We start from the raw sequence: 21268 nt of genomic DNA on the forward strand, positions 1-21268 counted from the left end.
AACTGCCTTCTAGTTATAGTGCCGATGGTTTGGTGGTTTCCAGGAAGACCCTCACTAAGGATGCTGGTGCTGTGGACCATGCGTAAGCAAACAGTCAATCGTAATGAATTGACGAGACAACAAGAACGACAATAGTGGTAGTATTAGTAATAATACGAAGAGTAACGATAAAAATATTAATGACCGTAAGGGGCAGTATGGTGGTGCAGCGGTTAGCACTGTCAACTCTCACCTTTGGGAGTAGGGTTCGAATCTTCCCCATGGCTCTGTGTGTGTGTGGCGTTTTCATGTTCTCCCTGTGTCATCCTGGGGTTTCCTCCAGTTTCCCTCCCCAAATCCAAAACTGTGTTGAGGTTAATTGCAGTTATCAAATTTCCCGTAGGTGTGTGTGGAGTGTGGAGTGCGCCCCACAATGGGTTGGGGCCCCATCCTGGGATATTCCTTGTGCCCATATCTTCTGGGATAGGCTTTGCCCCCCCCCCCCCCCCCCCCGTGACCCTGAATTGGAGAAGCAGGTATTGAAAATAGAGATGATAACAATAATATGTAGATATAGTGGTATTTTTTTGGATTGCTGATCTCCCAGGATGGCATGGTGGTGTAGTGGTTGGCACTGGCAAGTCATATCTCTGGGATCTGGGTTCAGTCTCCGCCAGGATTCCGTTTGTGCCCATTCTCCCCATGGGGTTTCCTCCTGTTACCCCAGTTCCCCCCACCCCGCCCCCCAGTCCAAAAAAATGCTGAGGCTAACAGGAGTTGCCCTCATTGCCTTTCGGTGTGCGCGTGTGAGTGAATGGTGTGTGAGTGTGCTCTGTGATTGGTTGGCGCCCCATCCTGGGTTGTTCCTTGCCTTGTGCTTGTAGCCTCCAGGATAGGCTCTGGACCCCCCCCACAACCTTGAATAGCATAAGTGGTTTCAGAAAATGGATAGATGCTGATCTGCCGTGGAGAACACAGATCATGATGCCCCTAGGATGGGTGATTGGTCTCTTGTACTCCTCCTTTGGTCCAGTGCCTTTGCATAAAGTGAATATTTCACAGCTGTTTCCCCTGCTAATTGGTCTCACATTCATTTGTAGAACATGATAAAAATGAAGAAGTAACAGTTTTCTAATTGTTTAAATACTGTCACTGATAGCTGTGACCTGTGATGGACTGGCATCCCGTCGAAGGTGGACAAAGTGCTGGGTCTGTGCTTTTTAGGATGGACTCCAGGCCGACCGTGACCTTGGTCTGGATGCTCGTTTGCGGGAAAATTGGTGGAATGGATGGTATGTGACAGCCAGTTGTGTTGGTAATTTATTCATTATGGCTGGTCTCCACGGAAACTGCAGGTGTTGTGGTAGTTAAAGACCTTGGCCGGAAACACAGATCTTGCCCGTCCAGCTTTCAGGGGACACTTAGTTGTAGAGCTCTTGAGCAAAGTGACCGATCTGAATATGTAACGTTGCCTTGGAAGGCGGGATTGAGTGGTGGGATGATCACATCCCAGAGGAAGTTCACACAGCCCACTCACTCCAGTGAAAGCCTCCAGCTGTGAAGCATGAATGGTAGCTTGGATGAAAGTGTCGACCTACAGTAGAGACCAAACGTAGTAACAGGAATCACTCTGCAAACAGACAAGTGAAGCACTACTGAGGAGGGCTTTGTGGTGCTGTAGAGTAGACATGGCTGCCATTAGCCCCACTGGGAGATTCCTTATTGTTTATATGTGTGTCACAAAATTAGCAAGCAAAATATACAGTACCAGTCAACTTTTTGGAGACAGCAAGCCCCTTAGAAAGGAGAGTGATAGAGTCACATCACCTGGCCTCCTGACCTAAACACAGTGGAAGTGGATTTGGAGGAGTTTGACCAGAGAGTGAAGGAAAAGCAGCCGATAAACGATCAGCATATGTGGGACCTCCTTCAGGACAGCTGGAAAAGCATGAGGCCACCTCATGGAACTGGCATAGAGGAGAAAGTCACTGCAGCCACTGGAGTTTAAAGGCCTTGCCCAAAGGCCCATTGGTGGGATCACTTTGCTGACCTGGGGATTTGAACTTGCAACCTTCTGAGTCCCAACCCATGGATTTTTTTGTTTAATACTTTGTTGGTCAGTGTATATTCCGTATGTGTTATTTTATAGTTTTGATGTGGTTATAATTATTCTAAAATGTAGAGAATAGTAGAAATATACCTTTCTATGAGTAGGTGCGTCCAAACATTTGATTTATCTAAATACATGTGTGGCTCAGCCGGTTGGGACGCTGTGCTTGTGATCAGAAGGTTGCCAGTTCAAATCCCAGGTTAGTGGAATGGCTTCGCAGTTGAGCCCTTGAACAAGACCCTTAACCCCCTGTTACTCCCTGGACCGTCTGTCCCCTGCTTTCTAAATCCCCTTTCTGTCAATAACTGCCACCTTTAACTTTTCTATGCATTACCCAAAGGGGCTGTATATGTGAACAAAACAGTCGTAGCGGACATTTAATGGACTTTACTCTGCTAGCTCCCTAGTATAAAGTCCGGATCATTTCCGACTGACCCCCATGTGACATTGGAGCAAGATCTTTTCTGGAGAATCCTCTGTGGGCGAGTGGGTATGATTATCACGAGTCTACCATGCAACTGGCGTGAAAGCAGAAGAAAAAAAAGGCAAAAAATTCTGTCAGTACGGGCTGAAGCTGAAATGTCCGATAGATTGAAGGAATGGCAAGGCACAACCAGATTACAAACTGACTACATCACTACGGTGTATTCCAAACTACAGCACAGACGATGAGTAAACACCATCGATGTGCTGTAAACAAAACACTGTGATTTCCGGAGCGTACTTTTTGCATCACGCCCTGCCTCCTGCAGGCTCTGCCCAAGTGCCACCCCTCATCTAAACCCACTGCAATATTTCTAGTATGTGTGAACGCTTCTGACACAGAAAATCTCTGGTTGTGTGCCCCATGCATGATTATCCAGACCTGATTATCTGGGCAATATCTGGAGTTTATGTGTGAAAACAGCTTAAGTTGTATGTTGCTTTGGTAGTTACTTGTTTCTTTGGTAGAGGATCTTCATTATTGCCCAGTAATCCCCAGCTTCCTCATGGTTCCTAACTTTTAGAAGGAAGATGGTAACAGGTTTAAGTCGTCAAGTCAACTTTATTTATATAGCATTTCAACAAAGTGCTTTACATAGATCATAAAATCACAGCATGGTATCAAACCAGTTGAGCATAAAGAGTCACGGTCACTGAGTACTCAACTGGTTGGTTGAAACAAAATCCCAGTCTGGACTTTTACTCTCTGGACCTGAATTGACTGACTGACCCCAATGTACAGAGAATTGCATTTATCTTAATGAGATAAAATAAAAACATGAACGAGTTCCTGTCCAGAAAAGAAAGTTATGTAAAGAAGAGAAAGTAATTTTTGAAATTGTCCCAAGTTGGAAAAAAAATGTACTCTTAAAAACAGCATTTGTTTGCTTATGAAACTTAAAACCAGTCAGGAATGACACCTGGATTTTTGGCATTAGGCCTAACATATGGAGACGGAGAACGCAGATTTCCCATAATGCTTTTAGTCTGTTACAGGGGGCCATTTCTGTCAGAGAGCTGAGTGCTGCACCAAGGCCACAGGCTCTGCTAAATGCCTTGGTTACTTGCATATATTAAAATTGTCCTTCACAGCTTTCGGTTTCCTCAGAGTCAGGGAGGTGTGGAGAAGCACGGAGCTCCACTTGGCAAGGAGGTGCTCTGCTCCCATTAGTGTCCGAGCCGTGCGGGGGTGAAGGGCGGCCGCACTCCTCTGTAAAGTGTCTTTTAAGCGAGCCACTTTTTAAGTGGACGTTTAAGACATCAGTGATCGGAAAGTAGCAGAGTAGCGTGAGATTGCCATGCGGACCGTGAAGGAGGAGACGCTCTGGTACAGTGCTGTCTTCCCCTGACCTACGTGCGGGTCGCTGGCCTTCCCTCACGCCTCGCTGAATAAAGTCACGTAAGTGACACTCCCAAATGCCCTGACCTCGCTCTGAAACCTGGAGGCGTGTGTCTGTGTTTTGTTTGGCCCACAGAAACCTGGGGGGGCTCATGGGAGTTTTACTTACACAAAAATGTTCTGAGGGCAGAAGGAAAGATGATTGGCTCAGAGAGATAACCAATGAGAGGAGTAGAGGAGGTGGGACCAACCTATCAGATGTCTTGGTCCTACCTCCTCTAGTTGCTTGGACCCACCTTCTCTACAATCTAATTGATTATCTCTCTGAATCAGTCATTTTTCCTTCTGCCCTCAGAACATTTTTTATGTAAGTAAAACTCCCACAAGCCCCTGGCAGTTGGATTGTGAGCTTTGCTGTGATGCTCATCACTCTTTTTCATTTCCGCCAGAATATCAGTATAATGCGCTCAGTTACACGAACACTGCAAAGCCCTGCTGTTGTCCCAGAAGCCTTTAGGTAACAGATACTGTGAAGGTTATAAGCCAGAATGCTGATTATTAAGCGATTTACAGATCTGAAGAAAGCGTGGTGTCTCACTTATTTATTTACGTGTGTTAAGGTAGGTTGCAGCATTATAGCTGATGAAAGATGTGGGTCTGACTGGCCTCCGACTCAGACACATAGTGAATGTAGCTTATTGTCTTGTGTCTTTTTTTGTTCCCCTGTCAACAACAGGAAAAAAAAACCCTCTTCATTAATTCCTAGGGCACCTGCAATATTACCTCTGTTTATGCATGAGACTGTTGAGGAAGTTAACACAAGGGCAATTAAAAGACTGCTAATTAATACTCAGGGTAGCGAGGCATCTTTGATTATTCTGAGCCTGTATTTGGTCAATAACTTACACTTTGCCATTTTTGTTCTATTTATGGAACTTCTAGGTAGTAGGAAATTTGTAATAGAAATGTTAAAGAGCTTCTAGAAATCAGAACAGTTTCATAGACAAGACAACAATCCCCAATCCTTGGTCTATCGTTCGGCATCTAATTGACCAATGAGATGTTTTATGAAGTCATCTGTTTAACTAGGATTTACTGTTTGTTCTATGGTTTGCATTTGTGTTCATGATGGTCATTTGCGTGTATTACTTTATCAAATTTTAATAACTTAATTTATATAGCTAGATAGCTGACTAATATCATTGTTAATTGAGAATATAAAGTGAAATTGTTTGTATCTTACCACTGATATGTTTGCCTCACTGATACCAATCTACATAAGTCTAAAACATCCATTCACTGACAGCTGTGTAAAGATATTGTTCTATTTGTGGTGCTAAGGGTGTGTTGTGTTGTTTTAGGTTTGTTTTATAAAGTTGTTTCAGAGAATTTTTGGAGATACACTATATGGACAAAAGTATTGGGACACACCTTTTAATCACTGAATTCAGGTTTTTCATTCAGACCCATTACCATACTGTATAAAATCAAGCATCTAGCCATGCAGTCAGGTTTACAAACATTTGAGAGAGAATGGGTCGTTCTGAAGAGCTCAGTGCCTTTAAGTGTGGTACTGTCAAGGGATGCCACCTTTGCAATAAATATGAAGTTTGTGAAATTTCTTCCCTGCTCGATATCCCACGGTCAACTGTACGTGGTGCTATTGCAAAGTGGAAGCATTTAGGAACAACAGAAAGTTCGCCACGAAGATGCAGACCATGTAAAGTAACAGAGCAGAGTGCTAAGGTGTATAGTGTATAAAAGTCACCAGCGCTCTGTTGACTCAGTAACTGAGGGGTTCCAGACTTCCTCTGGCATTAACCCCAGCAAAAAACTGTGCTCTGGGAGCTTCATGGAATGCACTTTCATGGCCGAGCAGCTGCATGCAAGCCTCACATCACCAAGATAATGACAAGCGTCAGATGGAGTGGTGTAAAGCACACTGCCACTAGGCTCTGGAGCACTGGAAACAGGTTCTGTGGAGTAACAAATCATGCTTCTCTGCCTGGCAAACTGATGGATGAGTCTGAGTTTGGTGGATGTCAAGAGAACATTACCTGCATGACTGCACTGTGCCAACTGTAAAGTTTGGTGGAGGAGGGATAATGGTATGGGGGTGTTTTTCAGGGGTCGGGCCAGGCTCCTTAGTTTGAGTGAATTGAGCTCAATGCTTCAGCAAACCAAGACATTTTGGACAATTTTATGCTCCGAACTTTGTGGGAACAGTTTTGAGAAAGGCCCTTTTCTGTTCCAGCATGACTGTGCCCTGACCTCAACCCCACCAAACACCTTTGGGATGAATTAGAACGGCGACCGTGAGCCTGGTCTTCGCATCCAACATCACTGCCTGACCTCACAAATGCTCTTCTTGATGAATGAGCAAAAATTCCCACAGACACTGTCCAAAATCTTATGGAAAGCCTTCCCAGAAGAGTGGCAGCTGTTATAGCAGCATAGGGGGGGACCATCTCCATACTGAGGCCTATGGGATGTCATGAAGGTTCCTGTGGGTGTAATGGCCAGGTGTCCCAATACGTTTGTCCATATAGTGTATGTATTTTTCATTGGACAGCAATGATATTATATGCTATATATACAGTACAGTATAAAGACTGTTTATATGCTAAAACTATCGATAAATGATATTATGTCTCTCAAAGTGTGTTCCCGATTTCAACACCCCTCTAATTTTAGTCACCTTTTGCAGTAACCATCCAATCGGTACTTCATCACATTATGTAACTAATTAAGTTAATTAAGTGAGCTGGTGGTGAAATTTAACAAACAGGTTTTGGGGACCCAAGCTGTGTTTGTCTAGCTATCCAACAAAATATCCATAACTCTTTGAAGAACAGTGAAGCAGAATTTCTTGTTAATTTTTATTGTTATTGTTCCGATGCGAAGTAGTCTTTGTTTTCTAAGAAATAATGCACTTGCTACCCAGATAAATAGACCTAACCATTCTTTGACTGCCTAAGACTTTTGCACAGTACAGTATATGTACTTTCATATAATATATGCACACGTTTGGTGTGTAAAGGGCTATCAGGCCTCTTTGATACATACCCAGAAGCAAGTCTAGGGTTGGACTGACATCTCAACAAACAGTTAGGAACAAAAAAAAGGGAAGAAACGTCAACTGTCAGGTAACTGTGAGCATAATGATGAATATGATTCCAGTGTTAGCAGGTGACCCGGCACTGGGCCGTCATTTATAAATGACACGAACAGTAAGAGCTAATGGGCTTTTCAAATCCCCATCCATCACCAGCCACTGGAAATATTGGGCAGGTCGCCACTGACTGCTGCTGGCAGGCATTGCTGCTGCATGCATAACAGGAACAGAGAAATGCACATAACAGGTAAAGCTTAAACAAAGACACAGAAGTCAGGCTCCTTTCTCAGACTTGGGCCTTTGTTTCATGCATTCGTCATGGTCTGCGGTTATCTCCAGAGGGAACGGAACGTGATTCGCTAACCAAATTAAGGCGTCCCTGTGCAGATTCACACTGGTTCTCTCTGCTTCAGAATTTCATCTTCTGTGCTTTTATCTAATTCGGTTAGATTTGTGCCACAATTAATGCACTGAATGAAGAGTCTGACCTACTGAATAAACATACTTTCTAGTTCTTGAACTAGATCGACGGGTTTCCATAACTTGTGTTAGTTAGGCTTACAGCCTGGAGTCCGGCTTGGGGGAGATTTGTGTGGCATGATGAGGCAAACTCACATTTCAGATGTGGACCGGCCAGCAGCCTCATGAGAAATAATAAGCTTGAATTAGATGGGTATAAGGACACCGATGTAAGTATGACAGTGAGCATATCAGAGGCACGATGCCTGCCCTGGTCCAAGGGACCGTGTGGATCATTCATCTCCATTTCCTCCTCTGATGGTCCATTCTGCATCAGCAAGCACCTCAGCTTTCTGAAGACCCTGTTGGTGGAATGGGGGCAGACAGACAGCCGCGTCTCTGAACGACCCCACTGCGGCTCTTCATGCTCGATTTAACCCCCCCATATGGAGGGGAGGCTGAGATGGCAGGCGTTTGTCAGCAGGGCATTATGGGAGCAGCATTTAGAAAGCGTCTGCTGTCCCGGGAGCAGAGGGCTACCGGAAACGTACAAAAACTGACAGCCTGATGACGGTGAGACAACATTGTGGGAGGGGCCATGACGAATAGTGAAAAAAGGGGTTTAATATAAACTATATGGCTTTAAATAGCTCTCTGAATGTTTCCACAAACATGCAACAACGCTCTAAATCGGTTTTTGTTTATGATCTGCAATCAAAAATCAGTATTTATTAGCTACAAAAAAGTGTACTTAACTTGGTTATGTCTAATAATAAATAGCATTGTTTCAGGTGTCATTTTGCTGTGGTTTGGCTGTTTACTGTAATGTACACTGAATAAACGGCATGTTAGACTTTCGTGCTCGCGGTGGAATTTGTGCACACTGTTACTGACGTCAGTTGTATGTGTTGGAAAACGACAGCAAGTGCAAAAAAGCACTGAGAGCTTGCGTTTGCTCCGCTACAGCCAAATTCGATCTTCTTTCTCCGGCAAGTCAATAAGCAAGTAAATTCGGAGGTGAGTGCGGGATTAAGACAGAGCCGCGCTGTCTGGGCCGAGCTGAGGCCTGCGTTTTGGACCTGAAGCCTGCCTGCTTGCTTCCGTTTGCACCACGAGGGTATTTGGTATTTCCAAGGTGTTCTCTGCGATTAACAGATGTCTCTGCTTTCTTTCCTTCCAAGCATTTTAAAATGCTTTGAACTATAAGTAAATAAGCCAGACAAATTAGCAAATAAATGGCATGCTGCAAGGCAACTTTTAGTTTTGGATCGAAATATAATTTTATGAACTTAATTAAATGCATAAGCTTGTCTCGAGGCCACGGCGGTGCCAGCATTTAAGGCTGATACATTTTTTATGAAAGAGAACCGCGGGGCAGCAGAATGAATTCTCATTAGCGCGAGGCTACTGGGAGTGGAATCTCCCAGTATCTGTGGGACAGCTTAGTGTTCACTCTCACTGGGCTCGGTTTAATAAACACTTTCTCCAAAAGGGCAAAGAAAAGCCATCAGATCAAAGGGGACAAATATGTGCGGCATGTTATATTGCATCTGTAGTAGTAATAGTAACCATAATCATAACAACAACAATAATAATGTGCTGTTGGCCATTATGGTTGCTTATAATAATAAGTTTTCCATCATTTAGTTGATCTCTATGTAACTAATATGTATATAAAGCTCAGATGACTCATTTCCATCCTTTAGCATTTTCCATGCACAAACACCCACTTTAGAAATAACATTTCCAGTGTTTGATTCCCCAGAACTGCATTACATTGAAGGCTCTTGTTGAAGCTGTTTCTGCGTTTTCTGAGATGTAGACTATTTATAACTGTGTTTCTCAACAGGCTCTTTACATAGAGCCTGTCTACATGTGATGCTCTGCTAGCTGATCAGACTGGTGTCAAAATTAAAAGGGTCTTCCGTGTAGCTGATAAGTAAATTAACATAATTTATGTTAAGAGGAGAGTACAAAAATCATTATAGAGATTCACCGATGCGTTATGTTGGACCTGCGTGTCCCCGTGGATGCATGTTGGCTCGGTGGGTAGCGCTGTCGCCTGTAGTGGTGAGGCTTTGAATCCCACCTTCAGTGCGTATGTTGAGTTAGCACGTTAGCATGTAGCTGCCACCTTCAGTGCGTATGTTGAGTTAGCACGTTAGCATGTAGCTGCCACCTTCAGTGCGTATGTTGAGTTAGCACGTTAGCATGTAGCTGCCACCTTCAGTGCGTATGTTGAGTTAGCACGTTAGCATGTAGCTGCCACCTTCAGTGCGTATGTTGAGTTAGCACGTTAGCATGTAGTTTTCATTTGCATCTCTAAACCATTCGTTGGCGTGTGAGTCTTTGTGTTTGCATGCCAGCCTCGATCCCTGTGCTGCCTGGGACAGTCTCCAGACCCTCCTGCAACTCTGAGCAGGATAAGTGGCTGGAAGATGGATGGGAATGTACCCGGGGCATGGTTACCTGAATAAGTATGTCGCCATTCATATGCTAATAAAGGGGCTGTTGGGTAGTCTTGAGGAAACAAGGTTGTTCGTACAGGTATCATTGATTCTTTTGGTCTGGGAGACAAAATACAGTGGGATATATATATATATATATATATATATATATATATATATATATATATATATATATATTAATGATTATAGAGTAATTTTAAAAATATTCCTTTTTTTCTGTTGTAAAATAATACTCAATATGTCTTGTTGCTTTTCGTGTCAATTACTATATGACCACCAGATGGTGCTGTTTCTCAGCGCTCAGCCTTAACGGCATTCGTCCTCTTAACACTTCTAATGTTACAGTCCCCATACCTGAGATTCATCATTTATTATCGAAGCGTCACTCACAGTGTCTAAAGATAAGCACTGTGCCTTTGAAGTGCTGTTCCATTTTGCGAAATGAGTTCACATCATTGTTAAGCAGTAATTCTGGTTACGCACTTGCAGTGTGCGTTTACATTACCACAGAAACAGTTAAATTAATAGGAATTCATTCTGAATGTGAAATGATTTGCATGTAGCCGGTTTACAAAATGGTTGTTTTTGTATTTAGACTGTGCAGTAAATTTTTTAACTACTTAATGTTACACACTCATGTTCCAGCTCGAAAGGGCTTTATATTGCCAATGTGACAGATAAACTTGGTCATTAATTATTTAACAAATAATTTATTATTTTGCATATACAGTGTATGGAAAATAATTTTTATTTTATTAAAAAAAAAAGAAAACACAGTGAGTGCTGTTTGCCAGCAGGTGGCGCCATAGCAATGTGGTATGGTTATTTTGTCCAGTAAATGCTAGCATGTCCCCAGCTAATGTTCTCTGCGGGTTATTTATTTATTGATTTATTTATTTCCCATTATGTTACTACCATGGTGAGCAATCAAGCAGAATTTCACTTTTAGGCATTTTTTATTTGGCAAAGTGGTAGGGAAAAACAGATTGAGTTTGTGTTTACATCTGCAGCAAAGTGTGAAACATTTTTGTAGATAAACGCTTTTACCCCCGAGGAACTCGGTCCTGAATATTTGGGCTCGTGTCACATGGTGCCTCCAGCCAAACGCCATTTTCCCCACTCGCCGGCTGTCTGCTGTCTCCCGCTCACCCCAGCCTTTGTCCTTCTTTATCTGTAAAGCAGCGCAAATGCACTCTGCTTCTCCCCCCTCCTGGTGCTGTCCTCGCGATCTCAAGAATAGAATCTCAAGTGCACCCAAAAATTAACAACAAAACATCACTGATAACGGCCGATTGACCGGTATATAATGGAGGTCAGTAATAATTAAAAATGCATTATACTGAAAAAGCCAGCAAAAAATATTTTTATATGTTTATTACTAAGCCTTTACTTATACAACACTGTGTATCTGTGATCCAGGAATAATAAATTGTGTATTATATTATATTATAGATTGATACATTGAATTCATCGCTGTCACATTGCTTTATACACCGTTGGTATGACAACAAGCGTAAGGCACATTAAGTACATAATAGAATCTCTGGTGGAGAATGTCGCTTTACATTAGCTTTAGCTAAACTATGAATATAGTGGTAAATAGAACCTTGGGTTACATGAATCATCTGCAGCAGATAATGTGAAATAAATTGAAGGCAGTGAGTCCCACTTCCCCTCAGGACACCGAAAGCCAGCGTGCCACACTTTCACCTATAGTGCGGCGCGTCCTTTGAGGACAGCATATACCGCAGAGAGGGCCGGAGACCAAAGTGTGAAGTTTCTGTATGTCGTGGTCTGTACGTGACATGTACGTGACGTGTACGTGACGTGCTCACACACGCGACTGAACCAGTAAAATGGTACACAAAATAGTCTATTAGGAGACGTGGTCTTGTTGTGACTGTAGCTCTGGTCTAACTCTTATCATAATCATTACCGCTGCCTTCGTCGCCGGCATCGGATGTAGGTCTCTCGTACGTGAGGTCTCTCTTCAGGTATTTTGCTGCTACATTACATTAACTCAGTTGCCATAATAGATTGGTGTTTAGGGCCTCGATTCCAGTCACATCTATCAGCTGCTGCCTGCTTTACAGACCTTAAAATGTTTGTCGTTCAAACCCTTGTTAAAAACAATCTTAAAAGCAGATCTTAACATTTATCATTCCATTCGTCCCATTTGAGTAATATTCATCACCAGATTCTGATAGCTGTATGCGCTGGAGATATTTGCGTCATGCATTGCTGACATAACACTCGGCAGTCAGAGACTCCTGCGAGATGGCGGAGAAGGGACTGGTGATCCATCCCCATCTCATCACGTGCCGTCTCTGTTGGCATGGGAAGAGAGCATGTTCTCTGGGCACAGGTGAGCGGTGGCAGGCCTGCGTTGCCAGTGGTCTTCCCGGCCTGTTACCTCCCCCTTGGTCGCTTCAAAGGCAATACCTGGAATGGCAGCTGGACCCAGGAGTGAGCAGTGCTGATAGCGGAGACGGGCACCACTAGATAAACGTCCCCAGGTCTAACCGAGTCCGGGGGAGGATCGGAGGGAGGGGGACGTGATCGGGAGAGAAGACAGAACTATTTCAGTGACACCGCGGGTAGAAGTGGTTGCACTCGGTATAAGTCGGCCTTGATCTCTCACATACCTCTTATAGTTCCACGCTTGGTATTACTGGGTAAGTTCATGCACTGACAGAAAGCTTTGTTTTGACGGTCAGCATGGTGGTGAAGCGACTATCACTGTCTTATGTCCAGGGATGGGGGTCGAATTCTACCCCAGCCCTTTGCGTACGGAGCTTGTACCTTCTCAACTATGGGTTTCCTTCAGATACTGTATGTTCCCCCTGCAGCCCAAAGGCATGGCTGGGAATATCAGTGTCTGTAATGCCTGTAGTGTGTTTGGCAGGTGGTGGACTGTTCAGGATGTGCACAGTCTCGCACTTGATGTTTCCTGGGATGGGCTTCACATCTGCTGGCAAACCTTTCCTGGATAAATCCTTGGAAGACAGAAAAACTAATAGTAGTATTCTTTCTACATTGTTTATTAAACAATGTGTTTATTTTTTGTGTGTTTTGCTGGCCTTTCGCATAACCTTCCTCTCGAATTTTTCGATAAAAATTCTCCTGCATGAATAGCAAGCAGGTCTTCTTAAATTTATCTATAGTTATCACGCCATGCCAGGCTAAATACACAAATTGTAGAGAGCTAATGGACTTGGAGGTAAACTGTGGTCAGCGGGCAGTGGGTAGCAGAGTTGCTCGTCTTCTCCTTGTGCTGATAAAGGCCTTGCTTCATTTTCCTCTTGACAGAGCACGGTGAACACTCTGCATCCGTAATTGCTTTAGTCCAAAACGAGAACGACTAAATATGTCTGATTGTCTCCTGAGCTTCGAAGCTATGAAATGAACTATGGCTGCATGTGAAAGGAATTCCCAGTTAGTTATTATGTAAATTCATTCTTTCGTTGGAAAAAAAAATCATTTATTTGCTTTGTATTACTATATTTTTTGATTGAATTATGTGACCTCAGATGATAACATCTTAGACGGTGATCACTGAATATAAATGACAATTTTCCCAAATAAATTAAAATAGAACCCTGAGCTGAAGATGAGCTTAGAATGTGAAGGTGTTATGAGTCTGTAAAAGCTGGACGTTGTTTTTGTCCTTTTATGCATTTGTGAGCAAGCGTAGCTGGCCTTCCTGTTGTCTTTTCCTCTGCCATTGTCCTTCCAGTAATCCCTCTGTGAATGACCCACATAATTACAGAGAAAGTTCTACATCATGATAAATTTTTCAATTTGGAGAGTGCACTCCTCTGAATAATGCAGCTTCTCAGCCAGGTGCTGATTCTGAGGGGTCTCTGGAGCATTCCGGCCTGACGTCCTGCCAGGGCACGAGCGCATTTCCCACGCTCTCGCCGGGAAAAATACGAGAAAACTGTGGAGCGAGCATTCTGGAACTTGTACATGTTTAAAATTCTCAAGGGGACACCTAAACTAGCTGGAAGCAGCAAATCTAATTATAATTGCAAGGCAGAAATACAATTGATGAATATTGTATATTTGTGACTTGTCTGTTTAGATGAGTATAGTATATACCTGGATTATTTAATGAATTTGAATTCTTTTAGAGTAACTCAAATTTTTTTAACTGCTTAAAATTCAGGACCAATCAATTCCAACAGCTTTGCAGAGTGAAGCTTGTTTTTTTTTTTTTTTGGTTAATTTTAGGCAAAAAAAGACCAACGCCTTATAATTATTTTGTTGTTTTAAATTATTCACTATTTAGATTAAAACTTTTCTTCACCTCACTATAAATTATATAAATGCACTATATATGATATATAACTCTGGCAGACATTTATAGTGGCTGGACCCTGTGTTATCTGTGTTTAAGTACGCTATAAAGTTATTCATACTATAATCAATTGATTACAGCAATCCTAAAAGGTGCTCTTTATTTAGGGAAATGCATTTAATAAGTGTCTATTGGTTTGTTCTAGTGAGTCCAAGTTTCACGTGCTGTGAATCTGTTCCCTGTGTGAATAAAATTACACTGCAGCCAATTTAACTGAATGTTTATCGCTGACTAATTTTGTAGTAACAGCCCAAAGCATATTTCTCTCTGCTGGTTCAATAAGCACCTAATCATTTACAAAAATATTAGTCTACAGGCTCGTAAGGGGCAAAACAGCATCTGCTAATGGAATTAGCGGAAATAGCCCGAGAAAAGTTACCATGGTGCTGTAAACGCTCATTTTTATTCAGCATGAACTCATATTTGTCTTTTTGCTTTAAAGAGATTGTAATTACACAGTTTTTTAATTTTAGATTTATTAATATTTCTGGTATATGCTTATAGGCACCAGTATTTTGAAATACACACGTACACGCGTACACGCACACGCACACACGCACACAGATACACACACACACACACACACACAGGTTTGTACTCACATCTTTGTGGGGACCATCCATTCATTTCTATGGGGAAACTCTAATCCCAACAATGACATCCTTAACCTCTACCCAGCCCTAACCTTAATCATAAGTAACCAAACAAAATACAAGTCTTTTGGCATTTTTAGTTTTGTAATTGCACTTCCTCTTGTGGGGCCCAAAAAATGATACCCACAATGTCAAAATAACAGGTTTTGGTCCCCACAATGCAATGTGTATTTGACCCACAAACATACACACCCACCCACCCACACACACACCCCTTGGTGAGGCGAAGCATTATGAAAACCCCCACATAAAGTGAATAATGTTGACTATCTTGCGGTATACTACATTATGACCAGAATGGAGAAGGGTACTGAGTGGCCAAGAATTGTCAATGCAAGACTGTCTGTTATAAACCAGCCGATGGGCTACTATGGTACAAATTGCCAATAATTTTAATGGTGGTTATGGGAGCGCTGTGTCTCGCCACATGGTGCGTCCGGCCCTGCTGCTTATGGGGATAGTAGCTATCGATTGGACTTGTTGGTCCAAAGGCAAATGCAGATGCTTGACATGTCCCCCGGATTCACTGAACCTGGTCAACTTTTGTCCATTGCTCCGAGGTCCAGTTATGATGCTTGTGTGCCAATTGGCATGGGCACTTTGGCTGTGGTCCCTCCAGAGCTCTGGATTATGGCTGGGTGACATCTAAAAAAAAGAATATACAATATTTCAATTAAAAAAATAGCTATCTAAGGCAGTGTTTCCCAACCCAGTCCTCGGGGGAACCCCGGACAGTCCACGTTTTTGCTTCCCTTCAGCTGCCAGCGCATCTATGCCGTATATTCGGTGTTCCTGATTGGCTGGGAGCTGGGAGGGAGCAAAAACATGGACTGTCCGGGGTTCCTCGAGGACTGGGTTGGGAAACACTGACCTAGGCTAACCAGCGGTGGTAACCACCTAATTGGTGGGGAAAGATTCTGCAAATTGACATATAAGTGGGATGTGCAAGAAATGAATAGGTGTAGTTTCTGAGTTATATACCACAGCTAGGACTCAGCATTCAGGTAAAAACATATTTATTAGCTCTCACTTTTTCAGTCAATCCATCCAGTAGTTCTAGATACTGTAGATGTTGGTGAGTGTGCGAGGGGTACGGATTAGATGGGCGGAGCTGGTGACAATGCTGTCATTCTAACAGCCTTCCTTTCTAGCTTATAAAAATGTTTATAAAATGTGTTAGCTAGACACGAACTGTGTAAATATATATGCATGAAGAGGGAAATTCGTGTGTCACCGTATTTATTAAAGTTTGGCTCTTTTTTGTGTATTTTTTTTTCCAGTTCTCTCCCCTGAGACGACTACAGCAGGATGAGCATTGGAGGAAGGTGAGAACTTCGTTTCATGGGCTCATTTGGATTTAGAAGGAAAACTGACTGTTTGTGAGCAGCAGCAGTGCTTTGAGGTGGTGTGCGTGTGTATTATGTTTATATTACATTGTGGGGACCAGATGTCTCCCACAGTGTAATAAATACCTGTTATTTTGACGTGGTGGGGACCGTTTTTCAGGTCCTCACAAAGATCTGTGAATGCAATCAAAAAAGTAAAAACTAAAATTTTGTTTGTTTATGTACTGTATGGGTACGGTTAGGGCTGGGTGAAGGTTAAGGTCAGGGTTAGGGTTATAGTGGGGATTTCCCCTTAGAAATGAATGAATGGTCCCCACAAAGATATGAAGACAAACATGTGTGTTTGTCTGTTTGTTTGCCTGTCTCTCTGTCAGCCTGCCTGTCTGTCTCTCTATGTGTGTGTCTGTTGGCCTGTCTATCTCTGTCTGTCTTGCTGTCTGTCTGCGTGTGCATCTGTCTTTCTGCCTGTCTGTCTCTCTGCCTATCTCTCTGTTTGCCTGTGTGTGTGTGTCTGTCTGTCTACCTGTCTTTATCTGTCTCTGTCTCATTGTCTGTGTATGCGTCTGTCTGTCTGTCTCACTGTCTGTGTATGCGTCTGTCTGTCTGTCTGTCTGACTGTCTGTGTGTGTGTGTGTCTGTCTGTCTTTATCTGTCTCTGTCTCATTGTCTGTGTATGCGTCTGTCTGTCTGTCTCACTGTCTGTGTATGCGTCTGTCTGTCTGTCTGTCTCACTGTCTGTGTGTGTGTGTGTCTGTCTGTCTGTCTTTATCTGTCTCTGTCTCATTGTCTGTGTATGCGTCTGTCTGTCTGTCTCACTGTCTGTGTATGCGTCTGTCTGTCTGTCTCACTGTCTGTGTATGCGTCTGTCTGTCTGTCTCACTGTCTGTGTGTGTGTGTGTCTGTCTGTCTGTCTTTATCTGTCTGTCTGTCTCACTGTCTGTGTATGCGTCTGTCTGTCTGTCTCTCTGCCTGTCTCTCTGTCTTTGTCTCTCTGCCTCTCTCTGTCTGTCTGCGTGTGGGTATTGGAAAGGCCAAGGGCTAATACAGACAGGCGCATGCATGCATGCACACATGCACGCACTATAGCTCGGGTTTGGACACTATTTCAGAGGCTCTTGCTGTCTGAATGTGATTATTTACTGCAATATATACAGCCATGGAAAAAATTTACAGACCGCTCTATATTTTTAAACAAATCTGTATTTTAAATCCTGGCTTAATCCTGGTTCTGCTGGCAGAAGGCTACACTGAGCAGCCAGTTGCTTCCAGGTTCAAAATATCTAAGACAGCAGTAACCAAGAAAAAGATGAAGCAGGAGACACTGGGAACAGAAAGCAGCCAGGTAAAGGGGGAAGTGACTTTCTAATGCCTAAGACATTAGGAAGCATTAAGTGCAGGTGTGCAGTGCACTGCTAGGACAGTTCGTATCAGGCTTCTAAAGCAGGACTGAAGTCCCATAAAGCAACGAAGGAGCTCTTCATTAGAGGGGAAAATGTGACTCCTCACAAAACTGCTTTGAAAAAGCCATTTGGATATTTTAAATACCAGACTGTTTTCATTATCATTATGCATTCTTATCATTACTGTTACTTTTGTCATACAGACAGCCCCATGTGGAATGACACTGTACCCATAAGTTCTGCTGTGTTTTTGTACTTCTGAAATCGGTGTTCTGAAATGTTGCATTTACCTGTGTTGTGCGAATGTGTAATTTGGCATAACTAGGAAAATTCAGCATCTCTCTAGAACAGATAAGTCATCTGTTGCAGGTATATCATGTTTTATTTGTGACTTGGGTGTAAGGTTAGGCTCTCCAGGGCAGGTCTCGCCCCGTGGGGCGTCTGTGAGTGATGAATTAGGGCGAATAAGGAACAGTTCATCAGGGTTACACAATCTGATTGGAGGTGGCGAAGGCACATCTCACTGCTGTAATGTTATCGTTCGGTCTGTATCGGAGCCTGGAGCGTGCTATTTGTAAAAGCTTTACCAGGTGGAAATTGGAGGAAGCTTCAAAAAGGGGTGACCTCAGACAGCAGAAGACCATCCCCAAGGCTGCCATTACGGCAGACATGCATAAACACAGTCTGCATGGCTGGCTGCCGGGGACAGTCTGGCATGTGGAAAGTTATATTAAAAAATTCATAAAACAAGAGTGTTTCTGAGAAAATCTGACTTCTTGTTTATGTATATGTATGTGTATTTATAAACTCTCTCTCACACACACACACAGTCATGTAATTGCATCTTTTTTTGGGGGGGAAATGCTAATGCTAACAATGACAACCATAACCCCTACCCAGCCCTAACCATAACCATAAGTAACCAAACTAAATACAAGAGTTTTTGCATTTTTAGTTTTTTCATTGCAGTCACGGATTTTTTATAAAATAAAGTTTTCCCATATGGGGGCCAGGAAAGTGGTCCCCATAAGGTAAAAAAAAAAAGAGTACTCATCACGTTGTGGGGACATTTGGTGAGGTATACCTGGACTACACACACACACACACACACACACATGTGAATGACAATATGTTTTAGCCATAAACATAAACATGCACGCAAACCTGCACGCACACAAGTGGTATTCGTTAAGAATTTTAAGTACTGTATAATATATAAAGATATCTGTGGTCAAGTGGATTTTCCATGGACATTTTTTTATATAAACCATATATATGTCTGTGAGCCTCTGTGGAATGATTCATATAGAATTTATGTTTTATGCCACCGTTCATTTTTTGTTATGACTTATTAATTTGAATTATTGTAATACTGCGATAACCATTCATGGGATCGCTGTGATTTGTGTTTTAACGTATTTGAACTTCACCTACGCTGCGTGACAGTCAAGGATGTACGTTAAGATATACAGGCCGCCTGACTCTTATACCATATGCATGGTAATGTAAGCCATCCGGAAGGGCGCAGTATATATTACCCAGAGCATTACTGTCAGACGGACTCAGTATTTCTCTTTCATTTAAGTCCAGCCTTACCAGCACAAGTGGAACTCCTTACATGATAAGTAACTCAATTAAAATCATGACAGGAAAATTATAATTAGGTTCGGAAGCCTCATAAACCACAGAAAAGCTGCTTCGCTGCATCTGTTGCACTTGTAATCTGCTGCAGTTTCCTTTTTACACCTTACAGTTTAGGTTTTGTTTCTTTTTATTGTATTTATATTCATGCATATATACTGTATATATATATATATATATATATATATATATATGTGTGTGTGTGTGTGTGTGTGTGTGTGTGTGTGTGTACATATATATATATATAAAACAATGCTTTGTTGACACTTGTATATGGTCTCCATTAATTGTTTCTTCCCCTATTGCAAATGACGACATTGGGTTCTTCATGGAATCCATTAATTATAAAACCTGGGAGTTGTACAGTAATACGCCGACACTCGCCAAGTAAAATATGCATGTTACACTTTACTCTCCAAGTCCTGTAAAAACCTTTTGCAGAGCCGCCTTATGGGATTACGAATGTTTATAAAATGGTAAATATGCTAATGTCGCTAATATTTATTAGCGGCCATTGTTTTTGTATGTCAGGGAGAAACGCGGAAGAATTCTCTGGAGAAAGTTTGGTCTGGCAGTTAGTAGAAACTCAGAGACGTTAAGTGATTTAGTTGTTTGTTTAATGTCTTTGCTCTGGGTTCATCCTGTGCCAAACTCCTTAGCTAGTTTGTAAGCGTCTGCTAGAAGCTGACTCATTCGGTTATTCTCCTTCCATGCGATCGTGGCCTGCGGGGGACCTCTCTTCAGGATGGGGACTTTCAGCTCAAACTTCCTCAAGGTTTCGGTAATTACAGCGTCTCAGGTTCCCCTAGATGAATAATTCTTGATTAAAGCGTGGAAAAAAAAATCCTATTGGGAGATGAGGATTGGGGGGTGAATTGGATGGGGGTTCTTGAATTATGCGGAATCATGCGGAAGTACGGCCTCGCTCGTGCGTTGCACGCAGACTGCAGGTGCCTGCTTTCCTCAGCCGTAATGAACAAGGGGCACTGGGAAGTATCAAAGTGCTTTTACCCCCTCTCTCTTATAGCGATATTGGCAGCTCCTGAGTGTGAAAAACACTGTCAGTTTCTGCTTTTGACGCCATAGAGGCATCCTTTGGCTTTGTTGGCTGGTGTCAGACCGGTAAACATCCTGACTTTCTTTTAGAGAATGGCGGTAATCTGGTTCACAGCCGGCTCCTCGCAGTAAAAAAGAAAAAGTTTGGGTGCAAGTGTTGCTAGGTTGAGCTTCCAGTGAGCTTACCAGTAACGAGTGGTAATAGTGTTTCTAGTAGTTCTTTGTCTGCATGGTACTCAGTAACAAGTTTAAAGGTTGTTGAGAAGAAGTAAATTTGGTTGCCTCATGTCCACAGCTGAGGGATTTCGAGGGACAGGTGCTTAACTGGGGGGGGGGGGGGGGTCCCCTCCATAAAAGGGGAATTCAGAACCCACCCATCCAAAAGGCAGCCCCCCCAAATGTACCTGAAGTTAAGCACGTATGTATTTGATGAGTTGTTGAATGTCTTTTGCACATCTACTAGAGATTAATCTATAAGAGACTCTGTAATTAACGACAGACAGTTTTACGTAAAAGCCATTTAGGTTGATAGTTTGAACACTTGTCCCACATCTTTAGTGAAACTACGTATCCTGAGATTACTTCCTCCATTCTCCGTGTAAGAGGAAGCCTTGCCTGGCATGGCTGTTGAAAGAACTTAGTATAAGTATGTGCAGTTAAATAAAACATCAGCTTATAGTTAAATGAGCCCACCAGCACGTCCCCTGTAATTGTGGACCTAGTTCATAGCTATTTGGGAACTGTTCAGACCCGGTGACATCACTGGGTGGCGTTTTCTCTACTGCTCATAAAAACTGCATGCAGACACAGCCGGAAGTTCACAGAATGCCTTGCGATGCCATTCCTTCATATGAAAAGG

General features: G+C 42.7%; 1 protein-coding gene across 26 annotated transcripts in view; it reads left to right on the forward strand.

The window, feature by feature from the left end:
- Window positions 1–21268, forward strand: part of LOC111842609 (protein tyrosine phosphatase receptor type D) — a 363307-nt gene that overhangs the window by 119320 nt on the left and 222719 nt on the right. For all 26 annotated transcript variants that reach the window (XM_072697609.1, XM_072697611.1, XM_072697613.1 and 23 more), the window contains exon 6: window positions 16247–16291. The gene's annotated coding sequence lies outside the window, so the exon portion shown is untranslated. The remainder of the gene's footprint in view (window positions 1–16246; window positions 16292–21268) is intronic.

This window comes from Paramormyrops kingsleyae, chromosome 12 (assembly GCF_048594095.1).
Source record: "Paramormyrops kingsleyae isolate MSU_618 chromosome 12, PKINGS_0.4, whole genome shotgun sequence".
Classification (NCBI taxonomy): domain Eukaryota; kingdom Metazoa; phylum Chordata; class Actinopteri; order Osteoglossiformes; family Mormyridae; genus Paramormyrops; species Paramormyrops kingsleyae.